Below are 7487 nucleotides of genomic sequence, written 5' to 3' on the forward strand. Positions count from 1 at the left end.
AAATCTATTTGGAGTAGCGATATCATTCTTTCACCGTAAGAGACAGCAGGCTTTGGTCAACAGTCATGGAAATTTTCAAGTCTGTGTGGAAATCCATCAAAAAGATATGACAAGAGAAAAAAGTGCCTCATTTCCAGTGGTTGAAATCTGAAGAAATCTGAGCGAGGGACAAATTTCCTACCCTCAAACAAACCCAATTCATGGCCAAATGGTAATAGGTGATAAAAAAATTCTTGAATTGTGAGCGTCAGGAGTGTCTGAAGATATATTGGCACAAGCCTCATGTCTTAACTTTGCTTCGTTAAGGAGATATGACGATTCGAAAATGCCTCTCATTACAGAAATCCAGCGGTGATTTTGAACAAACTCTCCATTGACTTTCTATGGAGAGTTTTCAGACTTTGTGTTGGTCTGAGGAGATTTGCCAAAATTCTATAAATCCCACAACAATGATAGTGACATTTTCTGAAAGCCAGCAAAAATACCTACGTTTTAATATATAATTTGTGGAAGTTGAGTGAAAATTGAGCAAGTAGCAAGAAGTTGTTCGGACATGAAGAGAAGACTGCGAAACTTACAGTGGCACACTGAAAGCCAAGTGCATAGCAACCATAACAACGCATGTATTTTCTGAAAAATCACAATTTTGCAACTCAAAACTTAAAGAGGGATAAGATGAAAATGGTAAAAGATATGAAAAAGCTGAATCATACAAGAATAGCCCAATAATTTGTGAACATTTTAAAGTTTGAATGGTTGTTCTAGGTGAAAGTATGAGGAAGTACTTAAGATTCAAAAACAAGCAAGTTTTAGCAGAATTGTGGAAGTTTCCCATTCATTTCAATGGGACAAATTAAAGGAAAAAAGCGTGATATTTTAAAAAGTATAATAGCAAAAAATACCAAAAGTCATAGCCATCATTAGCAGAAATAGCAGAATAGTTTAAAATTTGAACGGTGAAAATCGGATGAAAATTGTGGAAGTAGTTAAGTGCCAAAAAACGTACGGAAGCAACTAGAATAAAGTAGGATAAAGAACTAGAAAAATTTGCATTTCCTGCGAAAATGCTGTGTGGATGCCTTAACGCTGAAGTTGCCTGCTGAAAAAGCTGAAAAAGTTGAAAACTTGCAAAAAGTTATATGGCGGTGAAGAAACTGAAAATTCTGCTGAAAACAGGTGAAGAAGTAGAATTTTTTTGCTGAAAAGTGGCGAAAAGCCAAAAATTCTACTGAAAGGGGTAAAGACAGAGAAATTGTTGCTGAAAAGTGGTGAAAAAAAAATGTTGCCATGAGCAGGATTCGAACCTGGCCCTCAAAGTCTTAAGGCGGCTACTCATCTCACTGAGCCAAAGGCACTCTCAATGAGCCAAACTCATTCTCACAAAGAAGAGGTGGAGAGACGGACAATTCTGCTGAAATGAGCAGAAGCTGCTGAGAATTGTTCTGAGAAGAGGAGAAAAGGATGAAAATTTTGCAGAAAAGAGGTGAATCAGCAGAATTTCTGCTGAAAAGAGGTAAAGAAGCAGAATGTTGCGCTGAAAAGAGACGAATCAGCAGAATTTCTGCTCAAAAGTGTTTTTTCTGAAAACAGCTGAGATTTGTGCTAATAAGAGGTGAAAAGGCTGAAAATTTTGCAGAAGAGGTGAATAGGCAGAATTTGGGCTGAAAAGAGGTGAAAATTCTGCTGAAGAGTTCAATCAGCAGAATTTCTGCTGAAAAGATTTCTGCAGAACTCTTTTCAGAATTCTGCTGAAAAGATGTTTTTGCTGAAAATAGCTGTAAAAGTTGGGATTTGTGCTGAAAAGTGGTGAAAAAACTGAAAATTTTGCTGAAAAGAGGTGAAAAAGCTGAAATTTGTGTTGAAAAGAGTTGAAAAAGTTTAATTGTTAACTGAAAGAAATGTTGCCATAAGCGGGATTTGAACCCCGGCCTCCCAGTCTGAGAACGGATGCTCATCTCACTGAGCTAAAACACACGTCATCCTGGCAAGGAAAATCAGTGAGGCCACTGATAATATGGCAGAAATGGGCAAAAAATATTGCAAAAAAAATTCAATATCTCAAAAGGTATAGAAGTTATGAGCACCAAAAGATATAGCCGGCATAAGCAGAAAGAGCAGAATTTTTTAAAGTTTGAATGGCAAAAATCGGATAAAAACTGAGGGAGTAGTTAAGGGCCAAAAAAACGTACGGAAGCAACTAGAATAATAAGTAGAAAAATTTGCATTTCCTGCGAAAATGCAGTGTGGATGCTTTAAAGCTGAAGCTTTCTGCTGAAACTAGCTGAAAAAGCTGAAAAGTTGCAGAAATTGTAAAAACTTTGCAGAAGCAAAGGAACTTTGCTAAAATGTAGTAACTTAGCAGAACTGCAATATCTTAGAGGAAACATAATACTTGGCAGAAATACAATAGCATAGCAGAACTTAGCAGAAATATTGTAACTTACCAGAAACACGATAACTTCTCAAAAATACAAGAATTTAGGACAAATAGTATAAGATAACAGAAAGAATATATTTAGCCAAATATTCTTAAACATTACAGAAATAATATGATTTAGAGAAACAGTACAACATAGCAAAAATGCTGTAATTTGACAGAAATACTACATTTGGCAGAAATACTATGTTTCAGCACAAATACACTGGTTTAGCACAAATATTTTAACATAGCAGAATACACTTATATAGCAGAAATGCTATACTTGGAAAGAAAAATATAATATAGTAGAAATACTATGATTTAGCACAAATACTGTAATCAGCACATATACTGTAACAAGACAAAAATTCCTCCACTTAGTAGTAATACTATAACATAACACAAATGTTATGATTTGGCACAAAAACCATAATTTGGCAAAATACTATGATTTAGCAGAAATACTATGATTGAGCAGAAGTACTAAGATGTAGTAAAAGTACTTTGATTTAACAGAAATACAATTATGGAGGAGTAATACTTTAAAATGGAAGAAATATTGATACACACACACACACATACACAGAGCCTAAAGGGAAGAGTATTTGTGCCATGGAGTGTTAACAAGAATCTGAGGTCCATATTAGAAAAGCTGGTAAAATCATAAAAGTTTACAGAATACTGTAAAAGGCTTTCTCTCTCTGTGTGTGTGTGTCTCACACACACACACCACACACCACACACACACACACACACACACACACACAGGGAGAGAAAATCAAGTTTCTAGGTCAGTCAAGCAGCCTGGGAGCTGCTAAATTTGAATCCACCAATCAGAGAGGCTGTGTACTTTTTCCCGCCAAAACAGGTGCACACACGCAGCACAGAGACAGGATTTTTGTAGTCTATTTCTCATAGTGAGGACTCCCCTGAAACAAATGACCATAATTTCCTAACCGTAGGGGCTAGAATGGTCATTCTTACACCGTTTTGTTCAGAAGAGATGGAGGAATCTTCAACTGTTGACAATTTATCATTAAAATATGGATTTTTAGAGATATATGACATGGATGACTTGTTGGATTAGAAGCCACGAAGGCCCCAATATGCAAATTTGATTGCCTCAACCCACATATATGATTGGCTGGCTGGGAAGCAGTCCAGGCCCTGATTTGTAAATTTGAATGTCTCATCCCTAAGATATGGGAAGCCGTGCAGGCCCTGATATGTAAATTTGAATGTCTCAGGCCTCACAGAGGATTGGCTGCCTGGGGACCTGGGAGTAATATATAGAAATAGTATGATTAAGCATAAATACTACATTTAGTAGAAATACTATGTTTTAGCACAAATCCTATAAAGAGCAGAAATACTGTACTATGATTTGGTAGAAAAACTATAATTAATCAGAAATACTATATTTGGCAGAAATACTATATTTTGCACAAATCTTATAAAATAGCAGAAATAGTATGATTTAGCACAATAGTAATAACTTAAACAGAAAAATTGGAAAAGCAAAATGGACAGCTGAAAAAATGCTGAAAATGCTGAGGGTCCCTCAAATATACTTGTTAAATGAAAAAAATCAGCAAAAAAATATATAACAGCCACACAATCACAAATATGTACACATAAGGAAACACACATGCACAGAGAGACACACACACAAGATCCAATTCAGTCAACCAGTCTAAATATATTGAATTTAAATCTTACAATGAGATCATCCCATTAAAAGGCTTTCTCTCTCTCTCTCTCTCTCTCTCTCTGTCACACACACACACACACACACACACACACACACAGGGAGAGAGAAGTAAGTTTCTAGCTCAGTCAAGCAGCCTGGGAGCTGCTGAATTTGAATCCACCAATCAGAGAGGCTGTGTACTTTTTCCCGCCAAAACAGGTGCACGCAGCACAGAGAGACACAGGATTTTTGCAGTCTATTTCTCATAGTGACAACTCCCCTCAAACAAATGACCATAATTTCCTAACCGTAGGGGCTAGAACGGTCATTCTTACACCGTTTTGTTCAGAAGAGATGGGGGAATATTAAAGTGTTGACAACCTATCATTAAAATATGAATTATTAAAGATATTTGACTTCTAATGCACCATAACTGAGTAGAGGCAAAGCGAAAACTGCCTTGACTTGCCCTCAAACAACGCTTTCTAACTCAAAATCTATTTGGAGTATCGATATCATTCTTTCACCGTAAGAGACAGCAGGCTTTGGTGAACAGTCATGGAAATTTTCAGGTCTCTGTGGAAATCCATAAAAAAGATATGACGAGAGAAAAAAGTGCCTCATTTCCAGAGTTTGAAATCTGAAGAAATCTGAGCGAGGGACGAATTTCCTACCCTCAAACAAACCCAATTCATGGCCAAATGGTAATAGGTGAGAAAGAATTTCTTGAATTGTGAGCGTCAGGAGTGTCTGAAGATATATTGGCACAAGCCTCATGTCTTAACTTCGCTGCGTTAAGGAGATATGAAGATTTGAAAATGCCTCTCATTAGAGAAATCCAGCGGTGATTTTGAACAAGCTCTCCATTGACTTTCTATGCAGAGTTTCCAGACTTTGTGTTGGTCTGAGGAGATTTGCCAAAATTCTATTATACAGAAATACTGTAATCAGCACATATACTGTAACATGACAGAAATTCCTCCACTTAGTAGTAATACTATAACATAACAGAAATATTATGATTTGGCACAAAAACCATGATTTGGCAAAATACTATGATTGAGCAGAAGTACTAAGATGTAGTAAAAGTACTTTGATTTAACAGAAATACAATTATAGAGGAGTAATACTTTAAAATGGGAGAAATATTGATACACACACACATACACAGAGCCTAAAGGGAAGAGTATTTGTGCCATGGAGTGTTAACAAGAATCTGAGGTCAATATTAGAAAAGCTGCTAAAATCATAAAAGTTTGCAGAATTGTAGTAAATGATCAATATGAATTAGTGGTCTGTGACAGTGTAGTAAATTGTAGGTAAAAAAAAACATGTTGACCAAGGTGGAATTGAACCCACGACCTTTGGGTTGCAGACCTGTGTCATTACAAACTGTGCCACTGGGAAAGAGAGCGAGCATCTGGAAAACAGGGTGATGAACTGTCAGATTTAGATCGCGGTGAGAGGCAAAGAGCGCCGTTTTTTGGAGTTACAAAACGTCATGTAACTCAAAAACTAGCTGGACTAGAAGCATAATTCTTATACTGGGTGAATCAGCGGACTTTGGTGTACTTTGACTGTGATTTGCATTGCTCTTTGTACATCTGTCGCTGAGATATGACGACAGAAGAAAGGGCAGACCTCAGATATGATTGGCTGGCTGGGAAGCCGTGCAGGCCCTGATACGAAAATTTGAATGTCTCAGTCCTCACAGAGGACCTGGCAAAAATATATAGAAATAGTATGATTAAGCATAAATACTACATTTAGCAGAAATACTGTATTAAGCACAAATCCTATAAAAAGCAAAAATACTATATTAAGCAATATAAATATCCTATAAAAATCCTATGAAAAGCAAAAATACTGTACTATGATTTGGTAGAAAAACTATAATTAATCAGAAATACTATATTTGGCAGAAATACTATATTTAGCACAAATCTTATAAAATAGCAGAAATAGTATGATTCAGCACAATAGTAATAACTTAAACCGAAACATTGGAAAAGCAAAATGAACAGCTGAAAAAATGCTGAACATGCTAAGGGTCCCTCAAATGTAATTGTGAAATGAAAAAAAAATCAGCAAAAAAAAGTATAACAGTCACACAATCACAAATATGGACACATATGGAAACACACATGCACAGAGAGACACACAGGATCAAATTCAGTCAACCAGTTTAAATATATTGAATATTAAATCATACAATAAGATGCTTCCATAAAAAGGCTCTCTCGCCCTCCCTCTCTCTCTCTCTCTCTGTCACACACACACACACACACACAAGATCCAATTCAGTCAACCAGTCTAAATATATTGAATTTGAATCTTACAATGAGATCATCCCATAAAAAGCCTTTCTCTCTCTCTCTCTCTCTCTCTCTCTCTCTCTCTCACACACACACACACACACACACACACACACACACACACACACAAGATCCAATTCAGTCAACCAGTCTAAATATATTGAATTTGAATCTTACAATGAGATCATCCCATAAAAAGGCTTTCTCTCTCTCTCTCTCTCCCTCTCTCTCTCTGTCACACACACACACACACACACACACACACACACACACACACACACACACACACACAGGGAGAGAGAAGTAAGTTTCTAGGTCAGTCAAGCAGCCTGGGAGCTGCTGAATTTGAATCCACCAATCAGAGAGGCTGTATACTTTTTCCCGCCAAAACAGGTGCAGCCGTTTTTACACACACAGAGCACAGAGACAGGATTTCTGCAGTGAATTTCTCATAGTGAGGATTCCTCTCAAACAAATGGCCATAATTTCCTAACCGTAGGGGCTAGAACGGTCATTCTTACACCGTTTTGTTCAGAAGAGATCAGGGAATCTTAAAGTGTTGACAATTTATCATTAAAATATGAATTATTAAAGATATTTGACTTCTAATGCACCATAACTGAGTAGAGCAAAGCAAAAACTGCCTTGACTTGCTCTCAAACAACGCTTTCTAACTCTAAATCTATTTGGAGTATCAATATCATTTTTTCACCGTAAGAGACAGCAGGCTTTGGTGAACAATCTTGGAAATTTTCAGGTCTCTGTTGATATCCATTAAAAAGATATGATGAGAGAAAAAAGTGGATCATTTCCAGAGTTTGAAATCTGAAGAAATCTGAGCGAGGGACGAATTTCCTACCCTCAAACAAGTCTAACTCATTTCAGAATGGTAATAGGTGAGAAAGAAATTCTTGAATTGTGAGTGTCAGGAGTGTCTGAAGATATACTGGGACAAGCCTCATGTTTTAACTTCGCTTCGTTAAGGAGATATGACGATTCGAATATGCCTCTCATTACAGAAATCAAGCTGTGATTTTGAACAAGCTCTCCATTGACTTTCTAT

This window comes from Oreochromis niloticus, linkage group LG22 (assembly GCF_001858045.2).
Source record: "Oreochromis niloticus isolate F11D_XX linkage group LG22, O_niloticus_UMD_NMBU, whole genome shotgun sequence".
Lineage (NCBI taxonomy): Eukaryota > Metazoa > Chordata > Actinopteri > Cichliformes > Cichlidae > Oreochromis > Oreochromis niloticus.